Consider the following 19,038-nt stretch of genomic DNA (forward strand, 5'->3'; position numbering starts at 1 on the left):
TCTTCATGGATATTTATTTTTGTTTCTCTTTGCAAATATCTCTATTTTATACTTATGTTTCTTGCCTTGAAGTTGCTGCTTCTTATTTGTTCTTCTGCATTTTTACCGCTATGCACAATTCACCACACTGAACATCCTGGATGTGTTAATAAAATTCATTTTGACTCTGACTGGATGTTTTACTTTATCTGTGGCAGTGCTACTTTCACTCAAATACACATTTAGACTTAGACTTATAGAATTTAATGATCCACAAGGGATATTGCTTGGTCACAGTAGCTTAGTTGCACATAAACAAAACACCCTTAAGAACAACGAACAAAAAGAAAAAAAAAGAAAGAAAGAAAGTTTAAATAAAATGTAATAAAATAAGATATGCGTAATATCTAGTAAAATAAAATAGAAAATAGTGTGAGCAAAATCAATGTACAGCAGTAGCTTATGAACAAATGTACAAGAAAATAAATATGGAAGAATATACAGTATATACACAGTAAATGATAGTCAGGTGCAATAGTGGCCATTAACATAAATAAAATGGAGTTATCTGCTACAGAAAGGTGAGCTGTTGTAAAACTTGATAGAGTAGGGTATGAAAGAAGTCCTGTAGGAGAGACGAGGAGAGAGAAATGATAGAATGGTGTTGTAACTTCTTTATTGGCCTTCATATCTTTAACTTTGTTTTGCACCTATTGTATCTACCTCATTCCTTTTCTTTACCTTCTAAACGATAAATGATAGCTTTGTGACACAGTAGTTTGACATTAAAGCACCCTTAAAGCTCTGACCCTTGAATCGAATAGTAGTTGTCCCAGTAGTACTAGTAATAGTAGTACTGGTATTAGTATTGGTAGTAGTAGTAGTAGTATACGCCGCCCCCTGTGTGTTACTATCAGTAGGTTGCGCCAGTCAGAGTCGCGCAGGCGCAGTGAGCGCAGCCTCGCCGTGGTTTCGGTTGAGCATTCCTGGCAACAGAGCGTCGGCCGACGGCTGTTTCAACAATGTCCGGAGAATTATCTTAACGGAGTAAGAGCCGAGCGGGAACACCGGAGCAGCGTCAGGTAAGCTGTGCGCCCTTTAGTTTTTCCACTCTCGGGAGTTTTACTCGGACGGCGGGAGATGTTTTAAAAAGCGCTGAAAAGTGACGGGTGAACTAAACGTTAGCGGGCGAAGCAAACACAGAGCGACCAGCCGAGCCGACCAACTTCAGTCAATGCAGAGAGCAGCTTCTTTACTACGGCTCTGCCTTTAGTCTCAGTGCCACCTGGAGCCCCCTACACCGGCTCTGTGCTCCACTCCGACCTCCAGCCATTCAACAGGGTAGACAAATAGCCTCAAGTATGCCGCTACCCACACAAAATGTATTAACTACCAAATGTTCTACAACCTACCTAATAATTAAGGCGCGAGTGCGCATGCTCACCGGGCTATGCAGACTTCGGATTTGTAGTTTTTGGTACCTGAGTTAATCACAGTTGCGAGGGCCAAGAGGAAAACCGTAAAACTACAAGTTCCAGACAATGGGAGCTTTGTTTAGGAGCAGAGCTAGCCAGCTAGTTAGCCTGGACGAGCTTTGAATTTCGAGTAGTTGTGCAGCAATCGGAAGTTGCCTTGGCTGGAGATTTGTCTCAGCACGAGCTGCATGGGGAAATATTTTGATTGTACGGATAAGCATGCATTTTAGGTGGCGGCTCAGTCATGTGTGCCAGTGGTTTCCCACGATAGGGTGATATATACACACATATATGCAGTCAGTGGGTGTGCAACACGTTTTGACTTTGGTGGTGAACGCAGGATTGATCCTGCGTGTGTGGACATGCAGCCTCTGTTCAGCTGTCAGGAGACGGTGTGTGTGCAGGATTTGCAAGGGCATTGTAAAAGAAAAAAAAATCGAGTGTGTATCGTGAACGGGAGGTGGTGATGCCTCGGTGTGTCGTCTACCTTTCATGGAGCTCCCCTGTGTTGCTGCTGTGTTCCCTTAACCCTCAGGAAACGACTCGTCGAGCATCAGGATGATGGATCTGTCGGGCAAGAGCAGCAGAGCATGGCAGCACTGCACATAGTCCTGCATCATTTGCTCAGGTTGCTTCCCATCTGGAACTAATGGAGTAATGATTACCAGAAAAAAATGTGACAAGTGTCCTAACCTGGTTATCTCTCTGCTCGACGGCCTGGAAATTCTACATGTCATGTTCAGTTTGAGAGGAATTTTCATTTGAAGCTACAGCGCAGTTATTAATAGTAAAGTTTAATGCAAAAAAAATATGACACGCTTCTTCATATTCTAAATCCAGTTTGCTTTGAACATTGACTGTGCAGGAATCCAAAATTCTCTCACTTTATAGTTTCCTTAAAGACGTTTAGATTTGTGTCATGGCTGATTGTACATGTTCTATATTAAAAGCAAAATTAAGAAGGCAGCTGACTATGACCTCGTCAGCCTGTAGGATATTTGCTATGCTTGGATTTCACACCAGTTTAAGACAATATCCATCCATGTTCCCACATTCTACCCCTGCGTCTGCTTGTGCAACTCTCCACCTGCCTGGAAAAAGCAAAAATTCCAGAAATTGATTGATGGAAAATAACCTGCAGTGCACGTATAGTTCAGCATGACATATTACACTCGTTAATGCAGCAACGTGTCACTGCAGGCCCCGTTTAATGATCGCTGTAAACAACAAGAACTTTCAAGACTTTCAAGAACATTCACAAGGTATCACGCATTTGAGTCTGCGGTGTGGTTACGTTAGGTGCAGTTTAAATTTTCATACACAATAATTATGATGCCAGCAACTGTTAAATTAACTGCTCTGTGGGGCAGTGGGTATATTGTGCCGTGAAAGCCGTGTTGCAATAGGCTGTCTTTCATTTTCTATAGTAATTCCATAGTAGTTCCCAGGGCGTGGCCTACCTGAGGCTGCAGTCCACTGCTCCAACCGTACACGCCGCTGTGTGAATGAATGGATGGGTAAAATGCACAGAAGGAACTTCCCCATGAGGGATCAACAAAGGAATAATAAAATAATAAAAACAAATTATTGCAGGGGTCTGGTTCAGATCTGTTTTAGTGTCTAGGTAATTACAAGACATTAAGACAGGATCCTGAACTGGAGGCAACTAACTTGATTTCATTCATTCTGTTAGGTTCAGTTCCTCTTTTCCTACTTGGGAAGTTAAAATGTTTCCTATAAGAAGGCCTGTGAGGTTTGTTATCTAGACGGTATGTAGGCAAGGGGCCAACAATAATAGAGGCCTTAAAAGGAGCATGAAAAATTGTCATTGATATTAAATATTTATACATTTGTTTTACATTCTTCTTTTACGTGTCTCATGCTTTTAATTGCCGTGATCTAGTCAGGTTTTATGGTCAGCTGACTCTTTCTGGAATACGCTCACTCACCAGTTCATTAGGTACGTGAGTGAAAACTAATTCTCAACAAGTGATTCTGCTATAATAGCCCTGCACCAAATCCTCCTCCTATCTTGGAGGTAATTCAACTCTGTGATCACTTTGGAGGTTGTCAACTGCGGTGCTGTTAAACTGTGTTGATTTAAACCCAAAAGTGGTTTTGTTATTTAGTCTAACCTACTGACATGACTGACTGAGTTGAAAAAATAATGAAAACACGGTTAACACATGTCAGTAAACACAACACAGTTCAATAGTACTACAAACAGCTTTCAAAATTAAAACACAGTTGAATCAACAATACCATAACCTCCATGAAGCTAAGATTTAGAGCCAGACTTTTACAGTAGAATTATGTTTTTTAGGTTGGACAGTTTGGGTCACACAGATTGAGTTGAAATGCACAATATCTCCAACTATGTGCTTTTGATTGCGAAGAAATTGAGAAAATCTAAACTATGCGTAATATTTATTAAAGAGAGACAATTACACATTTCGGTCTTGTGATAATATTATTAAACCAATCCTTTACAATCAGAACTTAAACCAAAACACTTAATAAAAGGCATCTTGATTAAAGTTTAATGTGCGCTTTGGATTTAGTCCAAAACATGTTATGCCGTGAATTTTACACGATGTCACAAACTCCTGCCAGGTCTGTAATAAGCTGTATAAACTTGTTTGTTTTGATATTCACGCCGTGATATCACAATATCTGTGCTTATCTGTGCTCATTTCATAACTTTGGACCCACGTCAGCGCGTTGTAAAGCACCTCCAGCAATCACCTTGTGGTCGACTCCACCGGGTACCAGATAACTGTTGCTTACTATCTGTGATCCTGGGAACATCTCATATTTTGTTGTGCTTATTTGGGGTGTTTCATTGCAAGCAGCTGCAGGAACAAAGAATCCCTTCTTCAAAGGGAGTTGAGTGTGGGCCACCTGAGTTATTTTGCCTGTAAACATTTCGTTGAATCACGGTGTCGTATCTTGGCAGAGGTGACTCATCAGCGGTTGATTTTCTCTACTTCCTTTATTCTTGAAAAGAATTTTGAAGAACTTACTCACAGTCCTGCCCTCATGGTCATCTGTTGGCTGAACATGAACATCTTACCAGCGTCTTCCTTCTTTGATATTTTTCAAGGCGTTGAAGAGGGACTTTTAGTTGCGACGATGGTAGTAGTTCTCCTTGGCTACCCTCCTGCTGTTTGTATTTTTAGAACGTAAACCTCTTGCCAGGTTTTCTGTTTAATCCCTCGGGCCATCTTAGTTAAATAAAGGTTAATAGAAATGAGTAGCTCTGTGTGTGTTTTTTTTTCTTCCTTTTTTGACAAAAGGCCACACTAAATGTATGTACATAGCATCCATCACAATCATTGAGTGTCTCCTGATAGATCAGAGGGGGGGGGCAAACCTTCAGGCTATAGATGCCATCTGGTCTATGTCAGGGCCTGTAGTAACGGCTGAATATGTGTGTTTTTAAGGGGCTGAATGTCTATCATTGTCTTTAACTTGAACTTAATAAAGATCAGTCGTCGTTAGCTCATAGTCAGCTGATGTGACCGGTTTAGGCAGTACATGAAGTGCGTTTCAAAGTGGTTTCGCTGTGTTTGTTGCTGATTCGTAGTTCTTTTTATTGTCGTTATGAACCAGCACTGACGCAGGTTAAAGTGTTGACAGTTGTCCTGTATGAGTCTCACAAGTGGCATTTCTTCCTCCTCCTGACTCGAGTGAAATGCAGAACATTAATCTTCTGTGGTGAACAGGTGTGTTTGTCTGATTACCATTTGAATCCAGTGTGATAGTTTATGTTTGGTCAAATATTAAAACATTTTAAATAACATAACAATAATTGAAAACTCTTAACAAATGCCGATTACATACATTAGGATACATTTGTACATTTGAATACCGTTATAGTGCAGTTGCGTTGCAGAGATTTATGGACTCTAGACACTGTGTAGAAATCACTAACTAATGTCGATGTTTATCAGAGGGAGAGGAGTGCAGGAACCTAGAGCACACTGAGTGGGCGAGAGCAGGCGTGCATGTAGAGAGAACAGAAATTTACATTTTATTTGACAATTATGTAACCTGGTGTAGTTTTATGTAATTCTTTAGCAGTAGTTGAGCAGTGATGTCTATGAAACCATAGTGTTAGGCTATAGTTCTCAGAAACTATATGAAATTAAATGAAAATATGTTGCTGGGCATATGATTCAGTACAGACACATGACTGGATAATTTACCTGCACCTTCATGTGTATAAAAACCTTCTGTGGTAAAAATATTCTCTTCAAAAGGATAAAACAAAGGTGAAATGTGTGTTGAGCAAGCCTGCGTCACACGCGTTCGTTAGTCAGAGTGCAGGTGTACAGTTTAAGATGAAACATCATTAAACCTCCGACAGGATTGCTGTCCCTCCCCCTACTCACTTTGATGTATTTCTTTCCCTCGAGGGTCTTATCCATACGTCAGCATGCACGACAGTGTCGGGAGGTCAGAGATTTACAGAAAGAGGGGCGCACCATGTTTCCTGAAATGAGTCTCTGCTTTATGGCCTCCTGTGCTGCTATAAAACATTTCCTAGGTAGGCAGCTGATCTATCAAAACTGCCTCACTTTTTTTTCTCTTCCCACTCCCCCAGAGGTCAAATTCCCTCAAGGTGTTGTTTACCAATCTGTCATCTTCTCGGGGAAGATGATGAATCAGAGATTCACAGTCCTGCCTATGTGAACGCGCTTGCATTCGGCTGCTATCGCTGTTTTAGGAGGGGGGGGTTATGATCACCTCGGTTTGGCTATCAGACACAATAGCCTCTCGGGCGTAGTGCAGGCTAGGTCCTCGCTGCCTCTTTCCTCTCTTGACTCCTCTGTGCTGGATATGTTTGACTGGGGTAAATATAGCCTGTTGGTTTTAGCTCGAGGATAAACACAGATGTTGAGGAGGCCTTTCTTGCCACAGGTTGGCCTGCGTCCTCCCCGTGGTCAGTGTTGGTCGCAAAGGGATAGCGTAAGAGAAGAAACCTCACGGTCCATCCACAAAACAGTGTTACAGGACTTAACACTAAGCTTTGGACGGGGTTACAGGAGGTACAATGGCTATAAAGCCTTTAAACAGCCTGACCAAGTGCTGTACGTAAAGCGTGATTTACACAGGCTTATATATGCCTTGAAAGTGAAGCAATTTAAAGTGAAGGCCACACTAAAGATTTACAAATAGATTTCAACGGGAGGAGGAGCCTGTACTTCTCTGTAAATCAGTGACTTTCAGCATGAATACTTCCATTGAAATGGAAGAAAAAGTTGAACATTTTCACAGACGGGATTCTAAGAAAACCAGATCTGACTGTTGGAGTTATTTCTGAATTCTCGCACCAAATCCAAGGAATGACTGCCGGGCTAACTGGCTGTAGGCCTGCTTTGTCCCTTCTGAATGTGCTCATCTCCGTAACATTAAGAGCTCCCTATTGTTTCTGTGCCCTCCGTCATCTTTTTCTATATCTTAAATGCATCTCTTTCAAGACGTACTAATGTTGTTAAATAGTGTTACAGTGTTGTGCTATGAGCGTTTGGTGACGGTGATACAAGCAGAAATAATGCATTTGGTCCCGAGGGATCAGACTTCATTCAAAAGACTTACAAAGCATTCAGATACACATCAGTATGAATTTGCATGCAGCTGGAGTGGACAGCCTCCATCTCGTTCTGTAACGTCTTTTTTTCTAAAAACGTCCCGTTTTTTTTGTGTCTCGGGGTTGAATTTTTTTGTCGTACGGGTAGAGCGTGTTGTTACACCTGCTTCATATCTGTCTCCTACTGAGGCTTCACACATGGGGATGACAGGTGGTGTGTGCGTCTCCACAAAGACCTCTGTCATACGCTAACATGGCCAAAAAGTTCTGGAAACAGGAAATCCTGCAGGACGGGATAAAGAAACAGCTGATTCCATCCCCATCTGTTTTTTATGGAGTGAGGAGGAGTGAATTAACCTCATGTGCCCTGCGTTCACTTGAGCTTGACCATCACACACCTGTTAAATTCACTTGCTCACTTGGTTTACTCCCAACTTCAGCTAAGTATCTTAAAGCTACACACATACAGTTCATTAATCCTTTCAAGTGAGAACAGATTCCAATGGTGGGCTCAACGTTGGAATAAATGTCAGCCACTGGAGCTCCCGCTCACTTTTTCATTTCAGCAATAAATCTCACCGTGGATCATTAATTCACATCTTCTGTAATACTACACATGCTCTCAAACTGCTGCAAATTCACTGTTGATTAAAAATAACAGTTAATGACAGGATATGGGAAATCAGAGATCAAGTCACTGAGGAAGTATAAAAGGCCTTCAGTCAGTCAGTGGCCTGAATCACTGAAGAGCCAACAAAAGGTTGTAATACTGCAGTCCATTATGTCTCAACAATGAGTCAATTCATTGTAAAAATCCACGTGTGAATGACCAGGTTTTGTTTCTGTCCGTCTGTTTTAATAAAACGCTTTGTAGCCTCCAGGCACCAAATGGGAAAATTCCCTGGTATTTTATTTGGAGGCGTTCGTCGGCCTCTTTGCTCCTTCTGTGCTGCCTGTCGGAGGTCAAGCTGTTGGACAGGAAGTGAGTGTGTTTTGAGGAGGATGAGTGGAGCTGTGAATCAGACGTTAGGCGTCGGGGAGAGAAGTGACCTTACACTGGAGAGTTCTGTCACGAAAGTGGATGAGCAGTTCACAGGACATGAGTATAAATGTCATGCTGTGGTCTCTGGCATGCGGCATGATGCTGTGGCCCATTTTCTCTGACCATGCATTGTTCGGATAGTTTGGGATTAGCTCATCCTTGTTTCCGGAGAGGAACCACGTTGCCTCCAAGTTGAAAAAAAAAAAAATAGGGTGTAACACTAAACACCATCAGGAAACCTGAGGATAGATTTACATACTTCCCCATTCCCCCGTCTCAGGATGTTTTGCTTTTAGTGACCTGTATGTCCTTTTAAAGACAGAAAGAGAGAAATGGCCAAGCAGAGATATACACAAACAAAGAATCGTGCATGTGTGAAGATGAAGATATTTTAGTAAATGTTTATATTGTATTATATTGCAGGGGCATGGATACATATATATATAAAACTACTGCGTGAATAGAACATATACAGTATAACAGCCTCTCTCTCTGTGTCTTTCACAGCTCTGATCTCAAGCTATGACTGCTTACTGTGGAGCCATTGTTTTAATGCTAATTGAGTATAGCATGCGGCCATTCCATGAATGCCTTTGGTTGCAGTTTATTATGGTACTGTATCAAAATGTGCATTTTTTTTTCTCTCCTCATTTTCAAATCAGATTTGATACTGAGATGGAGGTTATTTAGTGGGCTATTTCCCCACAAGTTCATTTGGTCCGCCCTGCTCAGAGAGTCCATGGTATGCTAATGTGTTTATGCTGATGACAGTATGTTAAGTCTGCTGTATGAGAGGGACACAAGGGGATTTCTGGAAAGCACACAGTATACAGCTGATGTGTTTGTTTACAATCAACGTTGTGTGTTTGCTTGCGAGAATGAGAAGTCATGTGTTTGAATGTTTCAAAGCTTTTACTAAGGAAGGATTTTCGTCTTTTTTGCACGAGAATATTACGGTGTCATTCATTATAATCCTCCGTCAAATCAGTTATGTAGTAAAGCGCAAAGCTGCCATTGAAGTAATGTACTAGAAATCTCAACCATTGATCGTATTTGTAAAAGTTGAGTTAGGATGCTTTCACATCTATATTTCCATGGTTCCAAATAAGGGAGTGACATAATACAAGTATTTAGTAATATTTCACGATATTTAAGAGCAGTAAAGAAAAACGTTTCCGCAAACAAATTGCTCCAAGTAGTGATTGTAAACGGGCTGTGACCACCCCCTCTAACCGGTCTCAGCTCAGGATGGAGTGGGATTGCTGTGTTCACATGAGTCCAAACAAACCAAGCTCAGGGGATAAAATGCTTCCAGTTTCACAACAACAAACTATTTGTTGAAGAACGCAATAAACTGACTGTAAATCTGTTTTTACTGAATAACTCCACTTGTGATATCCTCATTAGATTTAAGATAAATGCTTTTCTGTTGAGTAACTTAAATGTAGCTTGACAATAACTTATGGTTACAATTACACACGGTTTACTTGTATGTATAATTTCATCTTTTAAATATATAGTCAGACATTGGGAGTGAAGCCATTATTGATAAAGGTTCTGTTCATTCAGCACAAAACACATAGTGAACATAATCTTTATTTATTTATTTATTTATTAGATTTTTGCTGAGCTACTACACGTCTTCATGCCTTCATTTGCTGTTTATTTAACTGGCTGATTAAATTAGTACTGCTGTAATTAGCTCTACTGATGCCACCCCTTGAAACATTACATTGCAATGCTTATCTCACACACTGTTTTTAATTTGTTCCACGCTGCAGACTTGGCTTTCGGTGCTTTTAGACGGCGCAGTGTTGTAAGTCATGAATGACTCTAGATGCTCTTTTATTCCACGGGCAACGGTCAAATGCTTCAACGTGATTGTCTTTTCTTTCAGTAAAACGATTAAGCAGCTGTTTTTCCGACCAATTTTTGTGTCTCTCTGCATCCGCTTTTAAGCCTTTTATTAAACAGCTGCCATAGAGGGAGACAGGAAGTGTGGTGAAAGACAGCAGGGGAATGGCATGCAGTAAAGTTATGGCCGGCTGGGAATCGAACCGGGAACTTGCTGCTGATGTCATTAGTGCAGTGGTGATAGTCTTGGTAAGCAGCGGGCCAGGGAGCTGTGGATGAGAGGAGGAAGTGGCAGAAGCTTGGGTGTTTCTCCACACACCAGTCAAGGCTGTTATCATCGTGGGAGAGGAGGAGACGGATGAGCTGATAACTTGGAAGGAGGGAGATGGCTTGACCGAGGAGGAGGGGTTGGGAGACAGAGAGAGGGAGAGAGAGAGAAGCTGAAAGGGTGGTCTGTTGCAAGAAGAAAGCCAGCCCATGTGCTTCCTTCTCCCCTTTCACCTCCTTGATTAATCCTCCCTTTTCTCTCTCTCTCTTCCCCACGACCTCTGCAGCTGAGCTGTGATTCGATCAATGTCAGGTCCAGTGTGCAACGCGAGGCTTTACCTGACGAGTAATAATGATGAATACCGAGAACGGGGAGCAGTCCCCCCTCTAGAGAGCGGCGGGATCCTCGGAGCGAGGGTGTATTGTACATGAATCTGTGGAGGAAATGCACAGTCTGTTGTGTGGCTGTCTCTGGAGAGGGTCTGTATGTGGACCGGATCTCCTCTCGCAGTAATGAGTATGATTAAGAAGAAACAACACAAAAAAAAAAAGTTAACAACAGGAGAGACAGTGGATGTTTTTGTTTTTGTGCTGCGGCTACCAGGTGACTGCCCGTGTCTGTGGAAGGTCACCGTTATCAGCCGGTTCCTTCCTGGTTGAAACTCGCTTGACCCACTGTGCTGCCTAAAGACCCTCACACACACCTCCCTCATCTCTATCTCAAACATGCACTTAGGTAACCTCTCTGCTCCTTCCTTCCCCTCTCCCAGACCTGAACTCTGTCATTGCACTGAACCCAAACACCTTAACACACACCACTGCATCCATTAAGGACATTTCTGTCATGTAACTACTCCAGACACTTCTCCCTGCTTGGTACACACACACAGTTGTCTACAGAGGGCTTATGTTTTTAGACTTGAATATTGGCTGTCCCATGGGGAGCCTTCAGGCTGTGGCGTTTTCTCTCATTTTTGTGCTGAGATTTAAATGAGAGGACTTATTCTCTTCTTATGTGTGTATGTTTACTATGGGCCTGTATCCAGCAGGTAGCCTCCCAGAAAAGGGTGCTATGCATGTTTCCCAAAATGTGAAACTATTCCCCTCTCTTTATTTTTCTCTTATTCCACTTGTTCCCCTCTACATTTTTCGTCATTAGTCCACACTATAGCTGTCGGCAACTGGAAAACAAATAGGCCAGTGTTTGCTTTTCGGAGCACATGTGCAGCTCAGCGTGGGTGCACATGCATGTGTGAGTGCACGCATGGCTTTAGGACCACACCCTGGACTCAAGCCACGCTTTAAACCAAACACACGGAGAAAAGAGCGGCTCCTAGGATGGATATAGCCAGTTGTGACAGCGCTCCGTGCTACTTTCTGCCAGGACAGTGATGACTTTGGATTGCGGGGTAAAGAGCAAGCAAAGTTTCAGCCACTCTGGCCTTCACACCCTCCGTGCTGCAACTGCAGCCAAATTTTTAGAAGCGAAGTGATGATGGTGGATCCAGTGGTGCAGTCCTCTGTTGTCTCTCTGAGTCTTTTGAGACTGGTTGGAGCAGACACACCTTCCACTCGGCTGTTGTTACTGGCCAAATTCCACTTCAGAAATACTGCTGTTGATCCAGATGCCTGAGATAGTTTTGAGGGGCTGAGGACTCTATTGGCATGTCAAACTCCCCCTCACCTCCTATATGTGATTGATACTTAAACTAACAATCATTCATGAATTATCACAGCTACGTAGCATTGGAACCATATGCTGGTTTAGAAAGGAAGGAGTTTTGAAGCAGTGCAGGGGTGACATATGATGGGCCTTTTAGACGTGTCCTGTGTCTCCATTTTAATTGGCATAATGGGGTTTTCATACGCGTTAGTCAAGCGCACACATACACACAATACCACTGTGAAGGGAAAGGAACCACACCTTGCTGCTCTGATCCTTTTTCAATACAAACCTCCCTTTATAGTATTTTCTCAATAGACTGTGTTGACCTGTGCTCACCTGCCTCTCCTTTGCTTGTGTGTAATAGCACAAACTTCATCAGATATCTCAACCACCAAGTGTAAGTGGCTTTGCTTCATTTTCCCAGACAAAAATAATTATAAGTCTGCTGAAAGAACTTCCAAGGAACCTTTTAGAGTTTGAAAATGGTGTAAAACCTGGATTAGGACCCTGTTATATTTTGGTACTGAGTATGTTTGCATGCATTTGAACAATTATAAAAGTATGCAGTTACCTTTTGAGATTTACCTCTCTTGCTGTCTGCTCCGATTTAACCTACTGGCTTGCTGGCTGCATTCTTTGTTTCTCCTTTCTCACAGCTTCAGTTTGTGCGGTGCTTTCTGCAGCCCTGAGTTTCAACTGGGTCTCAATGGGCCTACTGTACTCTATTTGCTCTCACTAGTCAAAGTCCTGCAGGCAAACAGTGCCTGGTCTCTATGGGGCCCGGGACTGTGCTAGCTACAGTACTACAGTTTCACCAAAGACTCATGTTACCACAGTGTCTGGATAGTGACGTTGTGTGAGAAGTGGGGGTGTTTGTCTACAAGTATTGGATTGGGACTCGGCGTGAACACTGCACTTTTTCTTTCTTGATTAATAAAGAGTCACACAGATGTTAAGTTTCAGCTCCACACACGAGAATATATCATCACAAAAGGAGACAGAGGAGGAAAGGGGAGGAGGAAATACTAGACATTATCGTAGGTGTCAGAGGAGCAGACCTTTGTAAAATAAAATATGTGTCCCCCGGGCATTGGAAGCCATTGTCCTCCATGTGATTCTAATGCCCAACAAGAGTTGCATGTTCGCGTTTCGGTGCACGTCGTTTCTGTTTAATCCTACCCCCGTCTTACTCGGCTTCTCGGAGTATTTTGTGGGACTTGAAATTGTTCCCCATGGCTGGCGTTGGCAGACAGAGGGTGAGGAGGGAGGAGGCAAGAGGAGGTGGGGACCGGGGCGATTATGAGACTTGGGGTGTGCTTTAACCCACTTAGCACACCATCTCAGGTTCTCTTGCCAAAACGGTGAGCTTAGTGCTTTAAATCCTCTTCCCAGAGTGAGCTGATAGTTTGTTGCTTGCGGCTGCTCTTTGTCTCGCTGTGTAGAAACGTTGTCTCTTCCTTCCTCTCTTTGTACTTTACGATTATTTTTTATCAGCACGATGGTTTTATTTGTCTTATACGTGGATCCATGTGAGTGTGTATTTGTCCATCAGTTTCCTAGTCATAAACACACTAAAGAAGTAGCCCCACTGTGGTTTGAAGTGAGCCTCCCCGTCGGCTCTTCCAGCATTAACAGAAAGGCATATTTGTTTGCCCCCTCCAGACTAGTTTATGTTCAGCTGGCCTCTGCCCCGGGGGTTTGACTGCAGTCCGGTATGAGCTCCAGCTAGACCATCCTCTCTCTGCCGACTGCCAGCATCACATGCCTGCTTCCCCCCACACTACGCCGGGTTTCTCTCTCTTAATAAAAAAAGCCTCATAACGCCACGTTCCTTGCATTCTTTATGTGCAGCCTTCTCTCTGTTTTTTCACATGCATGGGTGGGTTGCACTGAGAAATGTAGACCACAATATTAATGAAGCCATATTGGGCCTCGTGTTTTTTAGCGTGGCTGGCTGACTGCTTTTGAGTTTTAATTCTGTTTATTTACCAGGATAATGCATTCGCAGCATAGCCGATCCCCACACAACGTTTTGGGGAAGTTTCCTCTTTAGAGCACTTGAAAGTGCAAAGTGAAGAGCAGTGGTTGAATTGGGTGGGGGTTGGGGACAGGAACAAGTAAAGGCTGATTCAGTGGTGGGGGTGCGTCGTTGGAGCAGCAGCCCTGTCATTGTAGGTTTATGTCTGGACTCCTCCCCCCTCGCTCCCCCCCCCCCCCCCCCCCCCCCCCAAGAGCACAGAGGAGTCACGGCAGAATCGGGGTCAGCCATGCTTCCACAGTTTCATCCGTAGTTTCTCCCCCTTAACTCAAAAACAAACAATCCTCTCCGTGTCCTTCTTGACCTCCTCCTTCAAATCATTCTCATTATTTCTCCTTCTCTTAAGGCCTCTCCTCACCTCACACGTTGGCTCTGGGTGGTTTCCCCCCCCTGTGCCTGTTAAAAGCAGAGGACAGGGTGAAATTTATAATTAACAAAGGCTGCTTCTAGCGCTAAAAGGGAGAGCTGTCTGGAAGAGTCTGCGTGGAGGGGAGCCCAGGGTGGGGATGGTGAACAAATTGGTCTTTTTATACAGATTATCAGATAGATGCTGAAGAAGGAAAAAAACGACACGAACGATTGATGTGATCCAAAAAAAAAAAAAGCTGCTTTTGTATGCAAGTTTTGGCTGAAGTTTAAGCTGCTTAGCCGTAGCAAAACTTTAAGAACAGCCTACAGCACGATACCAGTATGTAGTCCAACACTGCGCAGAGACTCTGATGAGTTTGGACAACCACGAAGACTTGTTACCATCTAATAAAAGATCTTTGTCCCCTTAAGACTACATTATCCCAGGGTTTATATGGATGCACGCTCATGGTACAGTCAGACTAGATGCGCTATCTCTGCAGTAAATGTTGGTTATAGTTTTGATAGTGTGATTTACGTTCAGACTTTTATGTCATAAACATTCAATGAAAAGGGCCTTGTCTGATTTAGCGGGACAGTAGTCCATTATCCAGTTCAAACATCCCAGGTTACATGTTTGCTCAAGGCAGGCACTTGAAAGAAGGAATGCAAATGATATCCAAAAGTCTGTCCATGTCTAAAGAAACGAGTCTGCTCTCAAGCTCTAAGGCAGGGCCTGACCGGACCTGACCGGGCCTGGCACAGTTTGGATGGTCAAACAGAGCCAAACAGATGGCTCTGTGCAGGTCAGTGTTGTGGAGGGAGGGATCGCGCAACCAAGCTTTTAACCATCTGGGCTGTAAGTGAAGACGCTGGGGCTGCTTCTCTGTCCACGCTTCAATCAGCTGGTGCCTGCTGATTGCCGATGACGACGTTACACTTATTATGATTTTACTGATTATGATTTGGTTGAGTGAGCACAATAAGCGCACAATCAGTAATTAAAGAAATGTCTTGGCTCTTAATGAAATAAGGGGTTAAAAGCACTGTCTTACCTGTGTATAACATGAACCTTGATTCTATGCAAAGAACACAGGATTCAGCTACACCTGATCAAGATATAATCGGCTTAAAACCACCTGTTGAACCGTAACCTTCAGTTTTTGTACATATTAACCAAACGACATATAATGGGCTGGATAAATATTCTACTAACCAGATTTTGTTCCGTTCAGACAGACATGCTAGACGTTTCCATCATTTCTGTTCCAGGCTATTAAATAAACAGCGACATAGGTTCATGAGTCTTCTGAAATTTCTCCTTTCAACAAATAATATTTTCCAAAATGGCCAACCAATCATTTTGTGGTGTAGTCTGTCAGTCCGAGTCTGCCTGCGGCATCAGTTTGGGTTTGACTTGGTTGGTAAATCTGTCAAGCCAGAGATCCTGAATCCTGTATGAGTCAATTTAAAGACAAACGGGTTACGGCTTATCAGAAACTATGATCCTGTTCAAACAAGTCACTGTATGAATCAGTGCTGTGACCTTCCTCAAATGTGACAAATGTAATTCCCCTTTTCAACGAGATGTGGAACTAAACATTTTTCGTGGGAACAATTAGTTAGTTCTCTTTTTTTATCATTTTATTATTTTTTTAATCTTTTCACTCAACATAGCATAATAAAATGCACATACTGCAACAATTTGGGTCCAAGATGATGTGGTGGAGCGCAGTGGCAGGGCCAAAGCCAGCCCTCAGTCAATATTTGACTCTGTGAGTGCCTCGCCACTGGCAGGAGAACAGACTAATGGTCTAGTGAATTTCTTAGCGGGAAGAAGGGCTGGACAGAAGTATAAAGTTTCTCTCCAGTGTCAGCTTCGGTGCTAAACCTCCTACAGCTGCCACCGAGACTGTGCAACACCTGTTCTCCATGTTCTCCAGGTCTGTGTTTATAAAAAGCATCAGAGTAAAACCACAGTACTAAGTAGTTAGTGGGTGGCTGCAGCAGAGGCTTCTTAGGATGCTCAGTTGCACAGCATTTAGCTGTGTGTGTGTGTGTTGCTTTAACTTAACGTTAGCATTGTGAACTGCTGTTTTGACACACCGCTTTGACAAGCAGCTTGTAGTCAGGCCACCCACTAAAAAACTGGACACTCTGCTGTTGTGTTTGTCACCACTCCCTCTCTGTTTCTCCCTCTGCTCTTTCCTTCTGGCAGGGAAGAGTAGAAAGTGAACAGTAATACACAGGTGGGATGAATGATACAATAGAAATGTATTAAAATCCAGGCAAGAGGAGCCTGCTGAAAAAATAAAGACGAACTAATGAGCAGAAAGGTGTGGACTGAGTAAAAATGTGTGCGCGCATGATTCAACAACACATGTGGTACATAAAGAGGCCGGCTCGTCTCATTAACCAGAGGCTTTGAAAGTAGCTGAACCATCCTCGTTGCTCGACGTTTCCCACCCTTTCCAAGTTGAGGGAAGGGTACGACAAGAATTCCTTCTTAGAAAAATAAAATTCTTTACATTCTGATGTCCTCACAGTTTTGTTTTTTTTTAAATTTACAGTATGAATGTACCGCTTTGGTAAAGTTTGTCATTCTAATTTGAAGAATCTTTTAACACTTACACAATCGAATCTCCTTTCATTCTCAGTATGAATGCCATGAAAACAAATTGTTGTTGCTTTGTTCGCGGGGTAGTGTAGTGCCGTGACTCACGGCGTAGTGAAACTCGATTGCCTGGTTTGCTCAGAGTCATCCTCGCTGTGATGCGTATGCTCCTGCGACGAAGTTGTATTTCCTGTTTTGCCAGCAACCGGCAGCTTTGTTTGGAGGTTGTGGATTTAGACAGTTTGAAAGTGTTTACATGAAACCGTCTGATTTCTCTTTTAATGCTGAACGCAGCAGTGAGATCACCTTCATTCTCCTGGATTTGATGCTATAACCAGTCTCTCTAGCAGTTATGTCATTGACAAGAGGGGGAAAGAAACCACATTATGTTATAGATTGTTATTCAGTATGGCCTTATGAAAGGGAAAAATGGATTTGCAGTTCTTGTGGCCTCTTATGTGGTGTTGCCTATAACTACAGAGACTCTGCAACACCCTAAGGCAGAAGTACAAAAGACTTTATGTTGTGAGTACAACTTGAGCGTTGCTGAACGGCTGCAAGAGAAGCCTGAACTGAATCCTTTTCTAAATGTAACTGCACTTACCAGTCCTGCGTATTACATTAATGTAACCATAAACACGGGGCATTCTGGGGCACTATCAAACTGCAGGCGTGAGTCACATCTGATGTCAATCAGCCAAATTAAAACCACATTCATTTGGCTGTTACTTTGACATGTAGCACCCATGGAAACATTGTTGAATACAAAACTTATCTCTCGTGGCAACGGCACTCCCAGATGGCAGAGGCCTCCCACAGCAGGACAATGAACCCCGGCATACCTCGAAAAATGCTCAGAAACGACTTGAGGAACACAACAACATTCCCAAGGTGTAGACCAGGCCTCCAACAAGCCCCATCCTGAAACCCACCGGATCCAGTAGATCTCCTGCCAATGTCCCGATGCCACACATGATACCCTACGTTAATGGAGCTGCCAGTCGATGTAGAAAGTAGCCTGTTTGACGAATGATGTTTCATTGGGATATTTGTAAATATATGGATCAATCATTCCATTTGTGGAGATCAAATTCCTATAGGTTCATCTGTACTTAATTTAACTATCAGATGAGTTGAATATCACAAGGAAGTGGTGGTCTAACATTAGACATTGTTAACGATAATTAACATTATTGTAGCTTAATTCAGAGGAAATAGAGACACACAAATTGCAAACCATATGGATAAGATGTTGTTGGTAGTCTGCATCATTCTTTGGTAAACTTGAAAAATGTTCATTCGTTTTGGAAAGCTTTACTGCAGCCACCATGTCAATTGAAAATGATGCTCGTGAGATGAGTATTTCACTCTCTGCTGATTGGCTGGTGAGGAACAACATAAATGCAATGTGTAGCTGAAAGTCAATTGACATGGTGTTTCTTTTCATACCTAAGGCTACTTTGATCCTCACAAGTCTTCCAGCTTATCCAAGGAATAGTGAATGGGGCAGTTCATTTCGTAGTGGCTCAGGCTTAAATGCGTCTGCGCAGTGATTTTAGATGAACTGTGTTATAAGACATAGACTGTGAGAACTTTCATTCAGCCATTACTAACTCATCTGAGTGACTGTGAAAAAACAGAGGGTCATACATTTGGGGTTCCCCTATGCATTCCTCCTCGTTGTATTTTCCATGTTCCCTGACTGTATTTCCTGTTAAACATTTCCAAGTCTGTCACTCCCCCACCTTCTCTGAACTGTTTTCTGTGGCTAAAGCAAGCTGATCCCAGAATTTTCTCACCAGCTTGACCACAGACGCAGCAAAAAGAAACTGCAGTGGGAGAAGTGGCTCTATATTTAGCTATAGGTTCGGTGGAACTTAGCTTCTTCTGAGTTTCGAGAAAATAATTTGTAACCTGAGAATTAAACATCTGAGATCAGTGGATTTCTTATCAGCCGGACGCCCAATGAGGCACAGTTACACCACTTTCTTTCTCATAATGTGGAGTTCTAGTAGCACGGCTATAAATTTTTAGAAAAGTAGGGAACTTAAAACGCAGACTTTACCAGGAGGTAACTGTATTTGGCCGTGCTCAAGAGGAGAGGGAGGAAAAGGGAGGAACAAGGGAGTGGTGGATGTGTTTTTAATTTCCTCCAGCAGCTC

At 42.8% G+C, this 19,038-nt stretch overlaps 1 protein-coding gene across 1 annotated transcript in view; it reads left to right on the forward strand.

The window, feature by feature from the left end:
• Positions 1-932: 932 nt before the first annotated feature.
• Positions 933-19,038, forward strand: part of sipa1l3 (signal-induced proliferation-associated 1 like 3) — a 62,811-nt gene continuing 44,705 nt past the window's right edge. Inside the window, exon 1 of the mRNA XM_047593886.1 lies at positions 933-1,061. The gene's annotated coding sequence lies outside the window, so the exon portion shown is untranslated. The remainder of the gene's footprint in view (positions 1,062-19,038) is intronic.

The sequence above is a fragment of the Mugil cephalus genome, chromosome 9 (assembly GCF_022458985.1).
Source record: "Mugil cephalus isolate CIBA_MC_2020 chromosome 9, CIBA_Mcephalus_1.1, whole genome shotgun sequence".
Classification (NCBI taxonomy): Eukaryota; Metazoa; Chordata; class Actinopteri; order Mugiliformes; family Mugilidae; genus Mugil; species Mugil cephalus.